Here is a 25219-nt window from a genome sequence, read left to right on the forward strand (position 1 = left end):
CAGTGTATGTATCTTCCTTCTCAGTGCTGGTCTGATTTAATATCTGCATATCGGCATGTCATAGTTACTGCTCACCTGCCATCAGACCCTTAGAAGGAATGATTATCTTGGGATCCATAAAGATCATTGGACACAACAATCCTAAACAGACAGAGCCAGGATTGTTCTGATTTATGTGGAGAGTGCGATTACACTAGGACTGCGGTGTTTAAATTGGACCTCGTCATGCAATCCTATCATTTAAAGTACTACGAGCAAAACATACAAAGTATGCAAGTATCAAGACATGCAAACGTGGTTCACCAAGACATCTCTGTTTTCTCTCTCTCTCTTTCTGCTCTGTGCTTGCAAATGACCAAGATTCTGTTTGTGTGGCTGTATTTATTTATCAAACATCAGTAAATCTTGAAGCACTGTCTCATCTTGATTCATCAATGATTCATTTTGTGTTATTTTCATAAATCTATTTTATTGATAGCCTGCTATTTTCACCTTACCTACCGCATTTAACTGGCCCTAGTAGCGAGGACGGCCTTCAGAATTATTCACACACCAATGCTGGCAGCAGAGAGAAAACTGGATTTAGATGCCTTGCTCCAGAACACCTTCGTAGTGACTACTGTATGTAAAGAACATGGTCATTTTTCAGAACCTGTCTTGATCTAGGATAGGATTTGTTACCCTATTTGGCTCTCATTTTAGTTGTAGCGATGAAAGAACAACGTTTCAACAGACGAGGATAGAAGGCAACAATCTCCAGGGAAAATGTAAAAATGCACATCCAATTTGTTAGTCAGATAAAGAATCCGAATCTGACCGAAGTGATTTTATATTATGTAAATTTACTTGCCTTGTGTAATCCTGTCGAGAAGGTTGGATGCTCTCTTATTTCCAAGGATGATGAAAGTCTATTCGATGTTACATTACTTTTATTTATTTTACTTTGATTTATTTCTATTTTATTTATTTTATTTTCCATCCCCTCAAGGACTGTTTTTTTTTTGTGATGAGCAAAAATTTACTTCAACTTTCATGCTTTTACTCTCTTTAGAGCTGGATGGACACCCATGTTCCTTTTTTTGTCTATTCAAAGAAAACCCATGCATGTACCGATGTTAACTCTACATGGGAAAGCCAAAGTGTGGATTTGAACCTACAACCTCGGGTTGTTACGTCATGAGTTATTGCCACTGCAGCACATTCAATATGTTTTGCACCATTTTTTTGCAGCGTCAGCATATAAACGTGATGACTTGTTATTTCAACATGAAGTAATCTATTATATATGAAGTTGACCAGGTTATATGAATTGTACGTTGCACTTTGAATAAATATAACAGGCAGCCAATGTTTTTTGAGTGTGTGCGGTCTTGGCTGCCTGTTACATTTGTGTTGTGTGACATCACCATGCAGGTGGGAAAAAAAATTACCTGCAGCGCGCAGACGAACGATGCCGTCTCTCCGCTGTTGATCCCTCGGGTGCACTGTATAATTAATTGTACCCACGGCCCGCTAAATTCCCATAACTTTCCATGGAGCCAACAGAATAGAGAGACACAGCGGGCACAAGACGCCCACATCCAGGTAACTAACCAATCAGAAGAATGCTGTTTTGTGTCTCAAATGAAGGCGAACAAAGTGAAGTTTATGTCAGTTTAGCCTGAAATTATTCATATTAAATATTTTTTTAAATATTAATTACTGAACAGGCTGTTTGTTTGGAATTAGCTTGGGAAAAGTGGTTTTTGTTCATTTCCAATCTAAATTATCTTGTAAACCTGTTAGGTTGTGTTATAGGGGCCACTTTCTCCAAGTTTTTAATAATACCAAAATTTCAATTTCAATCAAGACCTCAACTGGTCTTGATTGAAATTGAAATTTTGGTATTATTAAAAATAAGCCTACCTCTTAATTCACAATTTGACATCTTTTTTTGTTGTCCATCATCCGTCGTGTAATAAAAAAAGTGTTGGTTTCGTGATTTCCCACCACTGATTGTTCCCAGGTAAATGTGTGTCTGTTGTCACATTATTTGCATTCAAATCAGAGTTACTCTTTGCAACCATGCGTATGTGCGTGCTGAACGGGATGTCATGTGAACAGCTGTTGCAAATCCTGCGTCTAGTCTCAGCGGACCACGTGTTGTTTGAAAGTTGAGCGCGCGCTCATGAGTCCCAACTTCCTATTGATGTCACCTAGGGACCAACTTGCAGGAAGGAACACTTTGACGCCTCATTGGTGTTTATGTGCAACTTTCGGAGTACGACTGACAATTCCACCTAAAGGGAATTTCTTGGAGTGGAGTAGAGAAGTGAGAGGGGAGGTCCTCTCGCGTTTTCGCGACCAGATGTGTGAGGAGGGGTACAAACACAAGCAGAAACACACACCGATCAAGCTGGCAGCACAGATCTTCCAGTGGACATCTTTAACAATTAGCAACTAATGTAAGTAAAAGGAAAAAAAGCGAGAAAGAGAGAGAGCGAGAGCGAGCGAAAGGCGTCGCAGTTGTTTGTCCAGTTATCAAAGTGCGTGCGTGTGACGCTGCAGCGGTGGATGATGAACTTCAGACATGATGACGTAGTTTGTAACAAACTGACAGATGCTCCATGTCTTGCTCCTCGCAGTTGTTTAACTTTTCTTTTGAAAGCTTCAAGTGCAGCCAACTCTAAATAGTGTTCCTGTTGCAATTTCCTCTACAAATGCATTTTACATCTTTGTCAATTCGCTTAATTGGAAGAGTATTTATTTCATTGGCAAACCTGCGCACTTTGGATCAAAATAGAAAAACAATCATGTACTAATACACACTCTGACCTCACGAGTTAACTAGTGCCACCTTTTGACCTATTAATAAAGAATTAATCCTTATTAATAAATTACTGTGCTGCACTGTGGTAACTCTAATAGGCCTAACTACTCCTGGACGCTAATATCACCAAAATATCCACTCCTACTCTTGCCTCTCTCGTAACATGCAAGTCTTGTAGTTGACTTAGTCTGCCAAAATTGTCCTAATGTGCAGAAACGTGGAAGGCAGGGGTGGAAAAAGTTACTTGTAGTAAAACAGTCCTCCTGAATAAGAGATGCGTATGAGTCTGAATATTAAGTAATCACATAAATGATCAAATGCCGATGCAAATTTACATAGATTATAACGATCAGCTTTGACTTGCACAAAATATAGACGTATCCATCCTGACATTACCTGTATGTTTTTTTTAAACATACAGGAAGTGGTTCTCGGAATTATACTTCACCTTAACAATTAAAATTTAAAATAGTTTTTTTTTACAGCCCTTGTGTTGAATGTCATTAATGCCTAGCTTGGGCTTGCCTTTTTTAGATTTCTAGGATATGTGATCTAAGCCTCCATCCATTTATTTTCCAAAGCGCTGTCCTGGTTAGGATGAGCTGAAGCCTTATCCAGAGGACTTTTCGTTGAGACGTATAGTGTACTCCTGAAAGGGTCACCACAGGGCACATGTTAAAAAAAACAAAAAAAAAAACATTCATAGAATTTGAAGTAAGGGTCAACAACATGCTGCACACACGGTACCCACAAGGATTACATAAGTGGCCGTGGGCTTGTTCTAAAAATATCTCACTAGGGATATAGGATGTTGTGATTATCTTTCTGTGTTGTAGAAGTGCAATTTAACACTTGCAGAGAGTTAGAGAAATAAATTAGTGGGTGTTGGTATACTATGTTAGGATATTGCTTAGCTCCTATTTAGTTGTTTTTATTCAACAAATAAATTAAAATAATTGTTTAATAAATGGCAACTGAGGAAATGTTTCAGTACACTAAGTTGATTAATTCATTGACAATTACGGAATAATTGATTGAATAACCAATTGTACAAATATTCAAAATTGATAGTCCTAATACTTATGGTGTAGAAGTGTTATTTTTCACACAAATATTGACTCTAATTATGATTTCACTACTGCATGAGTGATAGTTTACGGTGCATACCGACTTGCGTACAAATTCTTTGTTTTTCACTTCCATGGAAGCAGAACTGCATCGTAAAGTGAGGAGCCCCTTTTTTCTCCGATTATGTGTCTATGTTGCACCAAATGGGAACTAATTTAGCTGTTATGTTCCTTGGAGGCTATAAAGAAAACATCTTGTCCGCATAAAACCGCCTCACCAGATGTATTTGTCAAATTGCAAGGTAATATGTTAGGAAAGGGAGTTTTTCCCACTTTATAGTTTAATGCCCCTTGGACTAATGGATTCTGGGAGTCACTGCGATAGAGAGAGAACAGTGTCAGTTGTATCCAAGCTGCAAGAAAGTTGATATGATCAACTTTGGCATGAAGTGAGGCTGCATACTTGATTCTAATGAAGATTTCGTACATTTGTTGAATAATCATGAATAACAAGCTCCATTAGCAGCTTTTCTTTTTTCTTTCTACTGACCTGGTTGTAAATGCTTGACACACAGTACCTGGCACTGCGTCGTTTGCCTCAGTTATTTCTACCTCCTTATCGAGGAATGTTCCTTGGCAAATGTCAGGTTGCATTTCAGAGAAAAATTCAGATCCTTAACAACATCAGTGTAAATACTATGCATCATTGTGAGGATAACCTCACACATGCATTGTTCTAGCTTGCTAAGCGCCCTCCATCAGAGACACAAATAATTTTTGTACATATATCATACAAAGTCATTTTATTCACACTCTATTGAGTTTGAACAAGCTAGAATGGCCCTTTTGTTTTCAGAGGCATTAGGGACTGAGCGAGATCATCTAGTTTGGACCGAGTCCATGTCTAATTCCATGGGAGAACGACTGCTTGTTTGTTAACGCCAGAAAGCTCTTATGTGCTTATGCGATGAAAGAAAACTCCACTTTGACTTTCACTCTGCAGACGTAGAAGAGCTCTGAGAAAAGGCTGCGTTTGATTTAAATGTTCTTATTTTTGTCGCCACTATAAATATGACGATGCCAGATGTGGCATGCAGTATAAGTTGTTTGTCGGGGGTTATAAATGGCTGATCTAAAAATGTATTTTCCTCTTGTCAAATTGCACCAAACTTTGGCTAACTGGGACTCCGCGGCTTTTCTGGTTGTTAATCACCACAGTCTAACGTATCATCCCACCATTTTGGTTTATGTTCAACCAATCAGGATTTACCAGTGTCACAGTGTGCATGTGTGAAGCCAACTACTTTGTGTTGATTTATATTGTTGTGAGTGTGCGCGAGTGGAGATACATGTGAGATTTATTGTGTTTTTGACTGTTTATGGGACTTCACAAAGTGAACTCCTCGCCTCCCATGAAACACATTGCTGAGCCTCCATGTCTGATTGTGGGATTGTGTCCTTGTGTTACGAGCAAGGCATCCGAGGCCAAGCCCAGTCTGTACAAGACATTCTGCCACCAGAGTCACCAGAGACCATGAAACAGAAAAGCCTTGTTCAATCTCTGGCTTGAGAAACTGGATATATTTCAGCTGTGCAGATGATTATTTCACAGCACTGTTGGGGTAGAGGAAGAAAGATGCACTTTTGAGTTTGGATGAGACATGCACCCCATTCTCACGTCTAGGTTGCGTAAGTTCATGATTAATGATGACAGACGTGGAGTTTGTAGGACACCATTTTAACATCAACGTTGCATTATGAATCTAGTTGGATAATAAAACTCATAGTACAGAGAGGAGGACAGTTTAATGTCAATTTAATTTTCACTTACTTCTTGACCACAAATTACGGAATATAATTTAGTGATGGCTGCTGATTACTTAGCAGCTGACTACTCCTCCCTCTTACTCAACCAGGGAAAAATGCTTTTGTAGGCTCCAATGTTATGTGTGTCCAATATAAATTGGATCGTTTTGGTAAGTTTGGTGAAGAAACAACAGTAGGCGTAAGCAAAGGAACGCTGTAATCTGGTGGCAGCAGCATGCTTTGAAATATTTTTTCTTGGCTAAGAATTGAGGCTTTAGTCAAGATAGATGGATTTATGTATACCGTTTCAAATATGATCTATAACGGCCCTAAACCTTCAGATATGGTCCAGCCAGAGCGTAGGCCCAAGTCCAATTGCACATCTGTGAGGTGACCTGAGCTTTTAGCTTCTGGATATTATTTGTTGGGTTGTAATTGAGACCCGAAGCCCATTATGTGCAGCTAGTCATATTTTTTTAAATATCTCCTAGCAACACTATGAAAATTGCAAATATCAACAAATCCATTTAATGTAACCAGTTAAATAAGGTACACAACTTTTCTCAGACTATTACAGGTGAGCTGCTTCAGAAAGAATCCGTTCAGCTGTTGTATTCATCTTTGTGTTTGAATGTGCCAGCTCTATGGAAGATCAAATATGTGATGTCATGATATAAGTAAACAAAAGAGAATGTAGATTAGAGGAAAAACACAAACTATTTAATGGGCTCTGCAAAGGACAAGAACGTTGTATTTTCATGGGTATATGACTCAGCTCTGCAAGCTTGAACCTTTGTGATTAAGGTGGAGGTTGTTGTTCCCAGCCGTCCAATGGCCGAGCCGAATTTTAGCGCAATTAGAGACGATGAGACAAGATAGGGAGACACCCATGGTGGATATTGTCACTACTCAGCACCATGATGAAGTGAGTGTGGCTGGCAGCCATCCTGCAAAGGCCCCGGGAGAAATCTCATGTAAACAAGAAGGAACAGAACAAAACTCCTTGCTTGCACTGGGTGAACTCACTTTGAGTCAGTTTGTTGCAAGGCCAGTGTGAAATCAGCCAGATGGTTTTATGGGTTAGTTATGGACGAGTTGTTTATTCTTGTGAATACACACAATAAGAATACACATTCGAGTTGTTTGTTAAAGGTGTGAATTATGAAGAAACAGTCATGGAAGTGCTATCTGGAAGGTAATTCTTCACCATCTGGATTAGCTCTTCTTGGTCACATGATGATGAGTGGGTAGAACCTCCTCTCCTCCACCACCACTACACGTGCGCACACACACGTACACACACACACACGTACAAACGCTGCCTCTCGACTGCAAACTATTCTGTTCTTGTTTTGTTGAAAAGACGGCTGTCACAATCGATCAATTATTGAGTTTCTATACCGCTTATCCTCATTAGAGTCACGGGTGAGCTGAAGATTCTCCCAACTGACTTCCCATATCCGGGACACCCTGGACTGGTCACAGGTTAATTGCAGGACACATGCTGGCAAACAAGCATGCACACTCCCTTTCACAAATGTCAGTCTCCGATTCCTTCCGCTCACTCATCCACATGGCCGCTGGTCAATTGCTAGCTTCAGAGTCACCTCGTCTCCAGCTGGCAAGGCACTGAAGTACTCCGTCAGACAGCTGCTCAAACTCCCATTCCACATCCTCAGCTCAGATGCAGTCACAGAGCTTGCCGTTGGAAGTTTGTCAATTTGCGCGAAGGTAGAACAAATCACCGGTTAACCAATGGATTTGACATGGTTACTCATTGGATTAACGAGTCTGAATAGCCTGAATAAAACGATGTCTACGTTTCAACACTTGTCTGTTTTTGGGTGACACGGCGCAATATGTGGCTTGCGAGTCTGTTTACGGTCAAAGCTTCTAGATTTGAATCTCATCTCAAGCCTGTTTAGATTGTGTATTCTTGTGTGGTCTTTCACCAGGCACTCTGGTTTCACCCCGCAACCTCTAAAACATCCATCCATCCATCCATCTTCTTCCGCTTATCCTCTAAAACATGCAAGTTAGAAAATGTGTAGACTCTCAATCACTCACACTGCAGATGATACGAATGTGAGTCTTAATGTTTTTTGTGTGCTTGGCAATCTAATGGGATCAATCCAAGGCCCACTTATGTTTGTACAGTATATGTGAAACATGTTGAAATCTGGGTAATCTTTAGGGATATGATTACAGTAGTAGTACTACTGCTCAATTTGCATTGTGTAATGGCTCATTTGGTTGATCAGTATCACTGTACCATTTTATATTGCTTAATGACTTTCTGAGCTTTGAACATTGCTGTTCATGCCCTAAATCTACATTTTCCTATGTCTTATTTTGCTGTACTCGTGAGACAAATTCTTTTTGTAATTTAATAATCATTAACGTGATTAAATGGGGCATCAGTGTCACACGGGGTTGTGATAACCAGACTCCCCAAATTGCATTCTGGGTAGTTACTTACTGCTCCAATGTGTGGCATCGGTGATGACAGGTGTGTGCTGAGTTCAAGACTGGGGGAGTTTGGAATGAAAAAATGCAGAGGACATAAAATACAAAGAATTCTGTCAGAACTTTCAGTAGTGATCCAAAGTGTGATCTGTAATAGACGGCCATTTCACACCGCATTAGTGTTGGAGGTCGTTTTTCATCCTTGGCTTATATTATGCACTCATATTTAGAGGCTAGTTTATTGAATCAGATGGGACAGATGGACATTGTTCCATGGTTTAGAAAAGGAAACGTCACCATTTTATCCTCCTATAAATAAAAGCATTAGTGCAGCATTTACATTTTACACAATGAGTAATTGCAGTGTGTATTTGTAAAGCGATAATATAATCTAAGTATCATAAACTGTTGGTAATTTTGGTCATTACTGTTCAGGGCTTCCACGCTGAGATTGACAAGAAGGCATTTTAAGACTTACGTTGTGTTGGGTGAATTTATTTAAATGTTATATTCGAGCTTAGCCCTTGTTTATTCATATTTTTGATTGTTTTACAGCTCACTCCTCTTTTTGTTTAGTACTAACTGCTTCCACATGTCAGACTTCACCAGCCCACACAAGTCCACAGTGCGTATGGGTTTGTAATGTATTCGGGAGCTTTTAATAGCTTTAGTCAGTCCTGAAGAGCCTGAAAGCATGAGTGGAGGAGCTACAGAAGCCCCGCTGATGAGGGCGGAGACTGGTGGCTGGATGATGGGATAATGCAAAGACAGTATGAGGAGGGAGGCAGATTTGGGCAGACATCACCTCAGGCCTGCTTGGTGATGATGAAACAAGGTTGGCTCTGTGGGATGACTGGTGCAGATGCTTCCAACTAGAGCACTTGCCATTTGTAAACATACTATACAAATGGCACTCTTTTCATTTCCAGATAATAATGTACTGTACTGTATATGACTGAAGGAATTTTGCTTAAGGAAAGATACATTACTCAGTAGTGTGGGTGTTTTTGATGGATTTTTTTTTCTTTCCAGCAAGTCCAGTTAAGCCTTTCGCATAATCACAGGATGTGTTCCAATTATATATAATAGCAGATATCTGATCATTGCTTCCATCCCAGGTGAAGTGTACTTTAGCCCATTTTTTTTTCCCGTCAGAACGAAAGGTAAATGAGAAAAACAGCTGTAATCTTTCATGGACACAAAAACAGTCACACAGCTACCATTTCCAATGAAAGGTTTTCTAGTACCTATATGATCAAATAACAGATGTCCTCTGCCAATTTATTGGTCTCATCTTTCTGGGTAGCTGCCTTGTTTGTGAAAGGAAGCCAGGAGTGACAGCAAAGAAGCAGAGCCCAGAATTTACAACAGTAAAGGAACGAGGCTGCAAAGAAGATCAACTTAAGGCAACATGCTTTGATTTGTGACATCCTTCTTCTGGATATGGGAGAGTTGTTATTTCCAAAATCTTATTTCCCATTGGGAATTAAATCACTTTTTAATTTTCCTTTTAAAATGATTTCCAACACTGCTAGATGCTAAGTGACAAAGCGGTGCAAACAACCTTGGCATAGCAAAACCACAATCACTTCTCTACTTTGTTATCCAGCCCCCCCATAATTCAGACCATTTGTTGGCGCATCTTTGTTTTGCCTGTTACCATTTTCCTAGGTTACATAGCTAACCTTGGGTGTATCACATATTGTATAGTTCTGATTTCAGTCCTGAAAAAATATCCTGAGAACCTTCACTGCAAAAACATCTCAGTTACTTAGCCAGCTGAGTATGGATGAACGCTGAGTCAGACAGACTTGAATTCTGTTATCTTTCTGCTTAAATCTTCACACTGCTTCTTAATTCACTTACTGATGACATACCATCAGGAGCAAGTGGGGGTTCGTTGTCTTGCTCAAGGACACTTTGACATGGTCACAATAGCTGGGCCTGGGTTTGAACCCCTAACCTCTCTGAAGGGAGACGACCACCCTACCACTGAGAGACCAGACTATGACTTCTTTTTCGGTCGCCTTGTCAGATTACCAGACATTGTGTCATAAAATTATTCTTTGTTTTTGACTGAGCAAATAGCTACACTACAAGTCTGACTCTGACCAGACCCCGCCCGATCATTGCGTGCTGCCGCCAAGACCACGGTCCGACCGCAGAGTTTGTCTGGGAGGCGAAACAGAAAGAAAGGCAGCAGAGAAAAAATTGTGGGCATGCAGGAGGACCATGTGACACAAGTGGAACAATGGTCGCTTTGCATTTTAATCTGGAATGTTTCCACACTTCTGCCATCTTCCAGGTCTTAGTTCATAAGAAAATATGGTATGCCAATGAAGACCATTATTCATAAAATGCATGTTCTTGCTACAGCCCCCTAAATCAAATCACTGAGAAAGTTGGTAGCACAATTGCTAACAGTGGAAAAATTAGTGTAGAGCCCTGCCTTATAAAATAATGATGATAGATTGTCAATAGTAGGAGAAAGTAGCCCTTTAAACACAACCTCAATAGAATTTAATGAAAACATATTTGATGTTTGTCAATTTGCCATGAAGAAAATTAACAAAACTCTATGTAACAAAGCAACTGTTTGATCTGATGAGTTGACATCTAACATCAGAAAAGTGCTTCTCTCAAACTAAATTAAATGTTGTCCCTGCAAATGTAAACAAAATCAATTACAGTGTATGCAAGATTTTGTTTAACGCCCCATATACATGCTTTGTAGGTTGCGTTGTTTTAATAAACATTTTTTAAGGAAGGAGAATAAGCCTCTCTACAACATGAGTCTTTTGGCCTGCTCTGTTAAATGTTACACTCAGAACTGATGGGGCACTTAAGCAGAGGTATTTGCAGCCTATATTATTCAGCAGTGGGAATTTAATTTGACACTGCTGTAATATTTGTCTTTATGTACTGTATGTGAAGTCACACCACTGGTAACGTTGGGGTAGCAATACACTTTGACTTGATAGGATGAAACCTCGGTGAATTGTGTAATGCATTTGGATAAGCACTAGTAGATGTCGTACGTTGCCTACGTGGTTTATCAGAGTGCGGATATATGGCTTCTTTTGAAAAGCATGAATGGACAAAATGGTTTTGACAATGGTCATCCACCAGTCTCCTTTCGTGTCATATGTAAAACATTATGATGTAATTCCACTCATGTCCCTTCAGTGCTACTGTACTTGTGTAATCATGCGCATTTTTGAGTCTTATGTTGTGTGTTATTCTACTCACTTGTCCACACACTAGACCTTTGGCCTATTTACATTCTTGTGCAATTGAAAGCAATGTCATATCACCCAATCATAATCAAATCAACTGGTTTAGACAAGAGAATGGAATGTACCTTTAATTATGAATCAAGTCAAAAACTCATCTGCTGTATATTTAAGATTTCACTCTCATCATTGTTTGCTGGTAATAGTCCCTAATTTTGCATGCCTTTCAACATAATTGTGGTGATGGAACCAATAGAATACGCTAACCCTTGTTTGCTAATACTCAAGCAACTTCATCTTTTTTTTTTTTAGCCCTAAAAGCATGTTGTGGCTTTGCTGTATACATATTACAGATCCGCTTCAAGTGTCTCTACTACTGTACTGTAATTGGCCGCAATGTTTTCCATATGTAGTTGTTTTATTCCGCCAGCTCTGTATACAATGTCATCCTGAAGGGATAATGCATTTTTTTCAAATTCCAAAATTTGGCCACAGAGGGATTTCCTCTTGGAGCAAACAATGTTCGGCATCCCAGAAAAGTGAAAGCAGGGGATGATCTTGAAGAACAGTTGTCAGCTGGCGGAAATGATCTATGCTGTTATGACTTGATTTGGCCATTTACTAGTGATGGGAGAATGAAGTTTAACATTTCCTTCATGAACCACTATATATGGCCTTGTTGGTTTGACTAAAGGAATGTTAAGTGTACTTTCATCCCAATTTTGAACAGAGCTCCAATTTAGAGGAGTCAAAAAAATACAACTGGCTCATGAAGCAAATTTGAAGCTTCATTTTCATATTAGTACTATTACCTCACAAACGGTTTAACACATTCAAATATATTACCTATATATTACCTGTTTCTCTGAGCGTGGAGTCATCAAGGTCAATAGATTCATTTTAAAACACTGATTGAAAAGCGATTACCTACTGTATTTATTTCACGGCAAGCTTTCACCTGGAAAAAAAAATCTGGTTGTGTGTTTTATCCAAGACGTAGAAAACGCTCTCCCTATTTACAGTACATTGACTAAATTCATTCCTATGGTTCAAGCGTTTGTGTACTTGGCAGAATTGAGAGTAACACACATTTTCACTGACTTTTATTAATTTAGTACAGTTGAAAGCTAGCAAGTAGCTATGCAACACGCAGCATATAAAGCACAGGTGTCAAACTCAAGGCCCGGGGGCCAGATACGGTCCGCCACATCATTTTATGTGGCCCGCCAAGACAAATTGTGCATCAAATTTGTGTGTCATTACTAGAATTGCAAATTGTCTTCACTTTTAATATCTTTTTTTCTAAATATTTGACCAGTTTTTACTCGTCTGATTTGAAAACGAGTTGTCAGTTTGCTTTGTAGCTTATACTGTTTATAATATGAGTTGCTCATACATGTATTTGGGGTTGACAGTCATAATGGCCCTCCGAAAGAAGCTATGACTACAATGCGGCCCGCAAAAAAAAATGAGTTTGACACCCCTGATATAAATGTATACATATGTATTGCTGTATTGTGTGTGTTACATGACATGCTTTTGGTCTTTTCTCTGATAGGAATGTGATACCAAGCAAACTGAGAGCAGCTGTTGAGCCTTACCTAAGTGAGAGGGTAAGTACAACACTTTAAAAATAATTATGTTTGAATTGTATGTATACCAAAATAAATAATATAAAATAAATATCTATTAAATAAAATGGCATCTGTTTTACATGCAAAGTTAAAATGATCTGTAAACATATGCTCTACATAAATGTACATAATTGTGATTCCTGAGTCAGGTTCAATGAGCTCATTATAGTTTAAATCCCAAATCTAATCCAAATTAATAGAACACGTTTTCAGAATCCTTTGCTGACCCCAAATGCTTGCGGTTACAGAATACAAAATTAAACTGTGCAAATCCATATTCTGTACAGTGTTTGTACTGTACTGTCTGTATTTTCTGATAGAAGGAAAACGTTCAAAAGCTTATTCAGGACTCATACAATATTTTACCACAAGGGGGCGGTGGTATGGCATCAATGGAATTCGTTTAGATATTAAGTAGATGTTAACAACTATTAGGTAGATAGGTTTGCATGTTTTTAATCCCAAATACGTACGTCTTCACAATCAGTCACATTTTGTCTTTGGTGAAAAATGTTTTTTGAACTTTGAATATAAAATATGTAGTATGATTGTGTGTTACTATATTAAATGAGATTTACCAGATTTTAGAACTGTCCACCTGTGAATAATTGATAGCGGTAATCGACAAAATAGAATAATCAAATGAGACCATGGCATTGACCAGTCTTGTGATTTACCTCTTTAAAAACATTTAAAACAAAGACAAATTTTCACAAAGTGAAAAGAGAATGAAATGATGTCTAAACGATTTAACATTTAAACAGAATATACGGTTTGTAAAACAAAGACACATTTTCACAAAGTGAAAACAGAATGAAATGATGTCTGAATGATTTAACATTTAAACAGAATATACGGCGACAGCAATATTTGCTCAAGGAACTTTACATGTTTCTTTTAATTTACATGAACACGGTTTGTTCAGGGATCAATATTGACCTTGGCCAAGAATAACCTTATGATAATTGGTCTCATTATATTTGCACTCCAAATCTTGTCAAGCTGTATAAATGCTGTCGTCTTTTTAAGTGACTGTTGAGTAAAGGTTTACTCTTTCTCAATAGCTCACAACTGGAATGGGCGTTATGATTTATGAGCTGTATTACAAATACTGGAAGCAGCTACTGTCAGGGGAGGGGACTGACATATTTATTTTTGATTCACTATTTGCTTGTGTGTAACTTCAACATGATTTACATCGCATGTCCAAATGCCCAATTTTGATTTTATGCCCAGAATCCAATTTTGTTGACTGTTTATTTACATTTCCAGTGACACGTGGATGTCATTACATTGCCTCCGCAAGTTGTCAACACTGGCTAGTGACTAAACAACAATACACAAATATTAAATGTTACAGTTGTAATTGATGACTACTTAAGCGGTTAGCACGCGTGCCTCACAGCTCCGAGATTACACATGCAAATCTCGGCTGTGAGCTGCTTGTACAGAATTGGCATGTTCTTCCTCAAGATTCAATTTGCTTTACTTGTCTTTTAGAATCGTGCCTTTCTTGCTATACACAGTATGATGTCATGCATGGTTCTGTATTTTTGTGTGACTTTAGAGGTATTCGCTCTGTAGATTTTGTTGAAATATCAAATAGTACAAAACCTCTCTGCATTTATCTCAAGAGATTCTATTCTACTACTTTTTGTTTTGCTCACATGTGCCTAAAATGTAGGCCCTAAATCATGTCGGTGACATCCAGAAGCTTCTTTGGGATGACTATGGTCTGTACAGGTTTGCTTCATACCCATGCAGTGATGTGTGCTGTCGTGGAAAAGATGTTAGCCTGTAATTGATGCCTATCTGTGCTCTTGCATGTGTTTACATGTGTTTGATTGACATCCCACTGGCACATAATCAGGCGGTCTGAGTCATGCCAAGTTTTCATTGTCAGTAAAGTCAGGATAAAGAAAAATCCATTCTCAAGGTCAGTGTTTTGTACAACGTAGTACATAATTGGGGATGAGCGTGCTCCACAACCTTTAGGTCAGCGGTCTTACGGCAGAGGAAACAGCAGGTGTTCGCCACAACCTGTATGTATGTATGTATCCTACTGCAATGCATGCGCCTGCTGCATCTCGTCTCTCTGGCACACATCATACATGTGTGTACATCTCAACATGGACCACCCAAAGCTTTTGAGGACTTAACAATAACAGGCCCGCTTACCTCAAGCGATATGGCTTTGGTTCAGTCAGCGGTGGATGGGCTGGACAACATGCTTCCATATCACAGCAACACCAGCCGCCACTTTGTTTGGCGTACTTGTCACGCTTGTGATCCAGTGTCTTTATCTTCTTTTGCGTGAGCAGAGATATACCGTAGCAGCTTTGTATTCAGTCTTTTAGCCATTCATGTAAGCCATCATAGGAATCAAAAGATTTCCCCGGGTTTTTCTTTGACAGTGGCTTGATTGCAAAACGTGCTGCTCTTTTACCATTTGAAAAACAATTTTGTGTAAACAAATTCCTCTGGTTAGACATCACTCTCATTTTTGTGACCCTTTATTTTGTGATCTGTTTTTCCTCCTTGTGAGCACAAATGTACTGTGGTACTGGTAATTAATATGATAATATGTGTGCTGGCATGATTTTTTTCCAGACATCATTGTGAGCCATGTTAAATTGAGGCCTGACTGAGGTTTGTGCTGGAAACAGTGAGGAGAAGCCTAGTACAGTATGTCTCTGTCTGTGGCTGGCTTAAGTGGCAAAATAACATTTGTGTTTTTGAGCGGAATACACATTAGCAAACTTCAGCACAAAGTATATATCCAGATAACCAAGTGGATATTTATCTTTGCTCACCTTGGTGTATGTTTGCTCTTTGTCGAAGAGCGCCGATTCGACTAACCACAGAAGCTGGGTTTATTTGAGCTGCATAGCTTGACAGAAGTGTACTAATGCACTTAATTCAAACTCAATTTCAACACCAAGCTTCTTACCCATTTGACATGTTGTTTTATTCTTCCAATGTGTTTCTCAACACCTGAACCTAACTGTTTATGCGCAACGGTCTCATTTATGGCGTTAAATTCTCAGTGGACAGCACAGTGTCTTGTTATTGTACCAGTAATCCCGTTTATGAGGTAGAAAAGGTTGGTTCCGTTAAAACGGACAGGCACTGGCTTCCCCGGGTGTCTGATAAGAGCAATGGACCGCCGTATGAGCTTCGGTGGGTGGTACGCCATGAGCCCACCTGCTCATGCTGTTTGGAAACAATCAACACAAATACGGCTCTTAAATTTGAGGTGGATGGGGACAATGTAATAAAACTGACATTAAGTTTTAGTGCTCTGCACTTTTGGGTCAAGGGAACATACTTTCAGGCCAACAATAATGTCCATGACACAGCTGATAACTCAGCATGTAGGAGAAAGAATAGCAAAACACCGGGATCCTGCTGTGAGGTATCCATATTCCATATGATTTCAATATGTAAACTTTAATTACTATAGGCCCCGTAAAATGCTTTTTCCCTGTCCACAATTGACAACAGAGCTGTGATCTTGAGATTTAGTGTGCGGTCTACTATACTGGATCATGCACACAGATGTGGGCCTTCATATCGATTTTGTATGAGATGCTGGTTGTTGCCATGTAGAAGGTCATCTTTGGTCATATTAGATATGGTTGTTATGGGAGGGCTCTTGCTTTGTTTCATAAGACCTCGCCATCGGTTTTCCCCCATATTTCTCATTCAGATGGATGCTATCAGTCAAAATGTTCATAGAATTAAGTAATGAAATAGCCCAGCTCTGCATAAATTGGCCTGTCTGTGTGATGAATTGTATCCATATCTGGCCCGACAGTGACTATTTTAATTGCTAGTGATTACAGTCTGTCTGCAATTAAAAGGTCGAAATGACCATTTTCTTTCTGTGGGAACTATTCTATCTGAGCACACAGCCTCCTCTCTTCTTGGGTTGCTAAACTGGACTTAGTGTTGCTTATGTTTTACTTGGTTGACTTCTCTGCTCGCTCTGCACGACAAATTTTTCATTAGCTATGAATTGCACTGATTCATTTCACAAAATCACATACGGTACAGCAGTCATGTGGGGAAAAAATGCATTTTGATTCGTTAGCAGTTTATCCATGCTGAGATGCTTGTGTCTAAATTCAGGAGCTGCATCATTGGGTGTATATGAGGGCTGCTGCAGGAAAATTCAATACAGCTCATCATGGCAGGCCTCGCCAGCACTGTTTCTAAGTCTACATAATTTCCACACGTCCAATAGGAGGAGAAGGAGTATGATGTTGTTTTTTTGCCTAATGTCAAAGGTTAAACTTTGTGGGATCTCAAAACCATAACATTTCAACAAATGTTGAAAGACTCATTGTACACGACAGCTTTGCCTTTAGGCCTGCAGGGCTTTGGTTTGGCAGCTTTTCCTTTTTCCTGTTGCTCTTCGACTTTGCCAGTTTAGTAATCGCTCATCCGCTTGTAGTGCAAGGTCATAGGAAGGCTTGAGACTGTGCCATCTGATCTAGGGTGAGAATCTGGCTACACCCATATAGACTGACAATGACACTATAAGGGCAATTTAGATTTAGTGAACCTATTAGACATAGTTTGAGATGAATGAAAGCCAAATTACCTGAGGAGATCCCAAGTTCTTTGCTTGGCAGACTGCAGAATTTTGTACAAAATGTGTCCACAAGGGGGTGGACATTCAGCACACATGTACTGAGTGCACTCTTAGAGGGACAACTGTGATTGCAGATCCTTCTGCAGAATCTCTCTGGATACATGCATAGTTTTGTCTTAAATGCCATTCAGCTTGCTTCGGTTTATCTCAAAACTGCCACTCTTGAAATTTCTAATCTTTAAAAGAACTGATTTTTCAATAATTCTGTACAATAGCACACTTGTATTTAGAAAAATCTTATGGCCATTGGCTCCTGGCTCCATTGTCATGTCCTTTTCACCTTATTTAAATCAGTATTATCAGTATATCATTTTGAATTCCTCCTGATCACAGGGGCACAATAATAGAGTTCACGGCAACAATTCTAAAGGCCATAACTGACACAGAACCCAAAAGATTATTATTTTCATTTTGCGGCATTAAAGATGATGGGCCCAAAGTGAGATTTTTTTTTTTTCACAGGGGCCCCATATTCCTGACGGTTCCCTTGACTGCAAATATATACATTCCAGAAAATGGGAACGGTTTCCCTTACACTTAAGTCTGAGCAGTTTTGATAAGAGTAGCAAAATATCTCCTTTCCTAAGCCCAACATGCAGATACATATATAAATTATATCCAGTATTGTATATAAAACAGCCACTGGGAAATTTAGTAAAGTGCACACACAATTCAATTAATTAAAAACTCAAGTTCTCAGTTGACTGGAATATCCATTTGAACTTTCACTCATATAAAGAGCAGCAGTGCTTAATATGTTGGGGGACACCTGGGATCATCCACCATCATTATTGTTGCACACTCCATCACACCCTTCCAGTGTTATCGATGCATTGAGTTTGATCCAAAAATATTGTTTTGCTATTGTATTTGGAACTGCAGCTTGTCCAACTGTCCCACTGTTAGTCCATTGTCACACGTTCCAGCATTCCAACTTCTCCCTCGAGGGGATTTTTTTTGGGGCTTGTATTGGCAGGATTAAAGTTTGTATTGGCAGGAATGTTTGGCAGTACATTGGACTATGAGTTCAAATAGGGGACGTGCCTTGAAGTGTATTAAGGTAGGCTGTTTATTTTCTTAAAAATAATTGGCGAAAGAGCTAGACTGACAGGGCTTATATCCAGGTGCAGTCAGTCAAGATAAATGATGTGCACGAAGGCCATAAATGATACATAGGATTTCTTTTTTACTTATCATGTATCAAACATGGAAAGGGGCGGACAGTATGTTGTTTGACCCACTTTGACCCTTCCCGTCGCTAAATTCCGAATGATTCATCTTTCAGGTATGTAAATACGCCAATGTACGTTACAGTTAGTATGTAGGTGGCAAAAGATGCGTGGTCGTGTTTGCATTGTCAGGTTAAGACACACTTGTGGTGCTTGTTTTTAATACGTCTAAATAATCCGCCTCGAAATCCGTTTGAACTTGCTGAACCCTCATGCTCCAGTGATTCGCCATTTGAGAAACCTCGCCCCTTTCTAACTCACTCCGCATTAGCATTCCTTAATAATGTCACTTGGGTCTAAAATCAATTGTTTTTATAGACATCTGGAGTGTGATGATGCACATCTTATTAGCTCTGTTAAATGCAAAGTGAATGGATTTGTTTCATCTTATCACAGTTTACCTCGCTTGTGTACGTATCGCTTTATAGCACACAATAAGTGTGTTTTCTTCTGACCTCATTAGGCAAGGATGATGCTACCTTGGAATGGAACTGTGTTCCAGTCACTCAGTATTCACATTTACAGCTGCTTTGAAGGTCACCAGTGTACACTGGGTGTTGCTTGACCTTGACTGGGGTGTGTTAAACTACTCAGAGTTGTTGTTGACATATGAGACCAGAGGGAAGTTATGAAGGAGTGAGGTGAAAGGGAAAGCCTTATAAGATGGACAACTGAATTTTGAGAAAGTTTTAAATCAAGAACTGCAAAAGGAGGTTTTGCTGGCCCAGGTCAGAATTAGCTTGAATATGAGTCATCATTATTTAATGAATATTGCCAATGCAAAGACAGAATTCACAGTTTCTTTTAGTATGCAAGGGACCGGCTCGGTCTCTGTTATACTCTTCTCAAGATGGAATTTGGCTGGAATTGGTTGCTCTTGAAGATCCAGTCATTCCATGGCTATCTGGGAGACTCCTGATGATGTTGACAGATTGCAGATGATTACAGCACAGCTAAAGTTAGTACGTCAGATTTGCAGACAGGCTTGTAAGCCCATTCTGAGTCTCATTGGACAAATCAAAATCATTAAATGGTAACATTATGATATAGTGTAGAATGTGGAGATGCATTCCCTTTTTATTTTCAAATATTTTGAAAAAAGATTCTGCCATTGCAGTCAAGATGAAATTATTCAGCATCAAGTTCATAAGGGATTCTTAAAGATGATTTCTTTATATACTTTTGGAAAAGTGTTTCCCATCACCATTTTGACAGTATTGATATTTCTGTAAAATCATATTTTAACACTTCATTATCATTTTTACCCTTATTTGCTTTTGATACCCTTTCTGACTTAACTTTAAATGATATTGACTTTCTATAACACCTTGAAAAACATGTTCAAATAACAGGAATTGTCACGCTCGTATATAATTTAAAATCCAAAAACTGATTGAGAAAACCCAGACATTGCACGAAACTCAGAATCAGAATCAGACGAATCAGGATCACCCTACTTCAAAGAAGATTTGCACAAAGCTATCCCCAGTTATTTTTTACTTCAGACAAAGTATTCAGCATTCAAGTTTCCAGAAGAAATTTTCCAAAATGAATGAGAGCAGTGACATTAATCTTGGTTGCATTGTTCTGTAACCATTGTGGCTTTGGCCGCAGAGAGAAATGTAGTCTTGCACTGACATCATTGTTAAGGACAATTAATTTGGAAGTGACAACAACCAATTTTTGTTTCATAAACAATCTGCAATGTTACCCACATGAAGCTCTAAATCTTAGCCATTGCTGCCAGTTCTAAATTGTTGGTTGACACAAAACAGGGACAACCATTTAATTTCGCTCTTATGTGCAGAAAGGATTTATGCAGATGCTTCAAGTTGAATACAATTCAAAATTAAAACCAAATAAAATGTTAAAACAGGGATCTAAATCGGTTGTGATATGCATTCAACTGAATATCTTCATCTTTTGACAAAACCTTTTGTCCTTTGTGGGTGAATGCTATTGACATTTTGTTGTTTGGAACATGTGGAAAAAAAAATACACATGCACATACAAACTCATCAACTATGTCTTCTCCTGATTTTGAACATCTGAGACAAGTTTGTCATAATATGTTAAATAGCAGAGGTGGACATCATCCGTCTATGCCTGAGTTTCCGTCCCTGAACCACATGGGCCCCGCCTGTCCCTCTCGTCAGCGGGAGCCAATCGGCGTTGAGAACATAATTTCCTCTTGGCCTACATGTTTTTTGAGATACTCTAAATGTCCTTTTCACTATTCTGTCATTATTTTAGCTACCGTCTACTAAGTATTTATGGGGCTGATGTCATTTGACGCCCATATTTTTAGCCACTCTTCATTCAGCTTTATGGTGATGTAATGTAGAAATTCCCAGATTAAGTCCACTGAATGTTTTCACTAAAAGATGTGCATGCTGTTGCCAACAGGTGTAAAAGTTGTGGAGACTACCGTATTTAAGAGGATTGTGCGCTTTATATTACGCTAATGGTTTTTGCACCATGGAAAATTTGGTGAGAGCCATGCAAGAGCAAAATGATGGTTGAAGAGCTCAAATTGGAAGTCTTTGTGGAATTATCGCAGGGAAGCCAGCAGCCGCATAAAAGCCGTGTTTTGTTTGCCTTAACCCGCTCATGTCAGCCCTTAAATCAGGGGTGTCAAACCATTTTCTTCGCGGGCCACTTTGCAGTTACGGCTTCCCTCAGAGGGCCGTTATGACGGTGCCATTGAATAAATGCTTCATCGTCTCATCGGATTATTGCATATACACAAAAAATTGATGGATGGATAGTTTTGAAAACAGCAATAAGAGTTTGTTCAATTATTGCTCAAATTACTGTAAAAGTGTAACAAAAAATCAACAACAAAAAAAACGTGAGTATTTATTACACATGCCATTTTGAAATTTTGGTACGGATTTTAGCAAGGTTAGTGGAAGTTTGCTTTCTGGGCAGCATAAAATGGTATGGCGGGCCAAATCTGGCAGTTTGACACTGTGTCTTAGATCAACAAGTGCATCGGTCAAAAGTCGCTATGTTGTGATACGTTTTTCTATCCCAAAACGACCTCTTATTCTATCCTGAATTTGGCTCACACTTTTTGCATGCTAGTTTGCACCTGCCTTTTGACCACAAAATTAGTCATCCCAATTAATCTCAAATTTGACAAATCACAGTGCACATGCCAAATTAAGCTATTTGCATAGACTCGTTCCAGGATGCTCAAGATGCACGTCAGTATTGCTGGTTTTGGCTGACATATCCTGGCTGCAACCGGTTAAGAAATCTTCTTGCACATCTGTTTACGTGAGCACTCAAGTTTGCACCCGTTTTTGCATGTGTCAACCAATGGTAAATCAGACCCATTGTGTAACTCATTCTGTCATAATATGTTCCCATTAATTGACATGCATTTCTATGCAATTATCTTTACAGGCGAAAATGGGAGGAAACCAAAGTTGACATAATGTGAATAACTTGTTTCTGTTGGCTTTAGGCTTCACTTTGTTTTGAAAGAAGCCAAGTTAGTTTTGATAAGGATAAGTACTGAACTTAAAAAAAAAAGTTTTGTCTGTCACATTCACTACAAAAAAGGAGTTATCATATTTCATCAAGCAAATGGCCAAGACTTCGATCAACACAAAACTCAACGCCATTCTTCCTTTTCCTTTGATTAAGAATCGAGCCATATTCTTCAAATTGTTGGTGGCTGCAGTTATTCACTATGCTACAGTTTCTTGCTGTTACGACATCAAAACGGAAATATGTCCATTGAAGTTTGACAAACAAAAGCACAATTTGGATTTACATATTGAAAAATCCAGTGTAGTTGTTCCAGTGAAACAAATCAAATGTTACGATGAGACCATTTCCTACCAACCAACCTTTTCATTTCATTAATTTCTGTTGTGTTGAATTCATAACACATGTGCTTTTTGAAGTTCTAATAACTCAAAGTACATAAAATCATGTGATCTAACTAATGTGCAGCAGACCGGTATGATATGATTTACTGTCAGCATGTCGCCCCGCCATATCATATGGACACCTCCAAGTCCATTCACAGAGAAAACAGCATCAGCATCAGGAATCTTTTATCCAGCACACATGTTCAGTATGTGGCTCATTACTTTTTACCGTCCTTTCTTTCACTTTATGGAATGTTGCCAAAAAATATCACGTTTCAAAGCTGCGCTAGTTTGATTTTCAAGTATTAAGTATGTGTGTATGTGTAGTGTTGATGTAAGCACATATTCTCAATAGTGTGTTCTGTCGCCTGTGTCAATAGACAGTAACATTGACATCAGCTACAGTAACAGCCTGCAGCAAAATGAAGAAAATCAGGACTTGTATGTATCAAAGTCAGGCTGTGTTTTCATTTGGTTTGGACGATGTTCAGTTCATATCTGTCACAAAGGAAACACTTGCTTTATCTGTTGCAGAAACCCGACACAGTCATTCCAAGTTTTATCTTCAAGTCACATGATTTGGGATCTTGTTTTATTTTCAGACTCTTATATAATAGAGGGCATATGGAGTGAATCAATGTTCATTGTGCCTTACAGTATTAATTTAGATTTTTTTTGACTTGCAATTTCACATGAATTGTGAAAAAAAAGTTGCAGTGTCTCAAGCTTTGTCATCGTTTTGTCATTGTTACGGGCGTCTCTCTGGGCCCCCTTCAGTTCAGGGAAGTAAGCGCTTGCTTGGGTTGCCTACCCTGTTGTTGTGACCTATTACAACCCTTTCCATTACAAAGACAGTAATATTAATAATGATGGTTATTTTTCTCCATTGTTGATCAAGTACAATAAATGAGGTCGAATGTTACGGAGAAATGTTTGTCCCAGTCTCACTGCACTTTCAACATATGCCTGTTGAGTGACTTTAAGGCATCATCAGTATCAGAGGAGCATCCAGCTGATGCATCAGACTTTGAAGATTTTGACATGCAATGTAATAACACGGCTTTTTCCTTGATGTTGCTATTCCAGTTTTGTTTGGAGTGTTGGGGTTCTGCACATGGAAGTGATTACCCTGGGGCACACGAGTGCTTTTCCATAGAGAAAAAGGGGCCTGGAGACCATCCATGTACTTTACCTGGGGTCTAACTTGTCCCTGAAGTCCCCTGTATTCTCCGTAGAGAGGAAGGAAGTGTTTCCATTTGCAGCTATGCATGAAGTGTGTGAAACCCAGAGGACGAAAACAATCTATGGTCTTTGAGAAAAAAAACAAAACAAGAAAGGATAATACGATACAAATAAGAACCGTGTCGTACGATACTGTTGTCTGTTTGTTTGTTCCACAAAGCCCAATTCCGATTAATTTGGAATTCATAATTTTCATTAATTTTCAAAATGAAGAATGTTAATTTTATTATTTCTTTTTTTTTTGGAATAGTTGCTCATTTTGAACTCACTATTCCAATATAAGACAGATCACGGGCAACAAAAGACTGGGAAAACTGAGAAACAATCACAAAATGCCTGTTTGGAATATTGGAGTGGCATGATTGGGTATAAAAGGAGCATGCCTGAAAGGTGAGGTTAGCCACTTTGTGAACCATCATGTGAGCAGATTGTTCAACAGATTAATTTACATTTAGGGATTCCATCATCTATGGTGCAGAATATCAAAAGATTCAGAGAATCTGAAAAAAATCTCTGCACGTATGTGACAAGGCCAAAAACCAGCTTTGATGAACACTTCAGAAAACGAATTTTAGTTAACACAGTTTGTCGCTTTGTATACAAATGCGAGTAAAAATTCCACCATGCCAAGTGAAAGTCAAATCTAAACCAACAACTCGGCTTCTCTGGACCTTAGCTCGGCTAAGATGGATAGCTGCAGAGGAAAAGTGTGCTGTGGTCTGACGAGTCCATACTTCAAATTGTTCCTGGAAGTCATTGACATCGTGTCCTCCAGGCCAAGGACGAAAAGGAGCATGCACATTGCTATCAGTGCAAACTTCTCAAGCCAGAATGTGTGAGTGTATAAGGATATGTTAGTGCCAGTTTGTGGCTAATTCTCACATCTGTGAAGGCATCAGTAATGTTGAAAGGTACATGGAGGTTTTGGAGCAACATATGCTGCCATCTAAGCAAACATTATTTTCAAGATGTTTGCAAGACAATATTTTGCGCATTTAACCCATTTTGCATGTGTTACAACAGCGTGGCTTTGTAGTTAAAGAATGCAAGTACGAGAATGGCTTGCAAGCATTCCAAACCTGTCTCCCATTGAAAATGTGGTTCAAATTATGATGCTTAAAATACAACAATAGCGACTGAAAATGTACATCGATCAAGAATGGGAATGGATTTCACATATAGACAATTAGTG

At 39.0% G+C, this 25219-nt stretch overlaps 1 protein-coding gene across 2 annotated transcripts in view; it reads left to right on the forward strand.

Moving 5' to 3' along the window:
- The first annotated feature begins 2126 nt into the window (after nt 1-2126).
- The window catches only part of znf469 (zinc finger protein 469), a 160242-nt gene continuing 137149 nt past the window's right edge, over nt 2127-25219 (forward strand). Inside the window, exons 1-2 of one of the 2 annotated variants that reach the window (XM_088377676.1) lie at nt 2127-2444; nt 12940-12994. The gene's annotated coding sequence lies outside the window, so the exon portion shown is untranslated. The remainder of the gene's footprint in view (nt 2445-12939; nt 12995-25219) is intronic. The other variant, XM_088377678.1, reaches the window with a different exon arrangement.

The sequence above is a fragment of the Syngnathus floridae genome, chromosome 6 (assembly GCF_059516105.1).
Source record: "Syngnathus floridae isolate MCC-2025c chromosome 6, RoL_Sflo_1.0, whole genome shotgun sequence".
NCBI lineage: Eukaryota > Metazoa > Chordata > Actinopteri > Syngnathiformes > Syngnathidae > Syngnathus > Syngnathus floridae.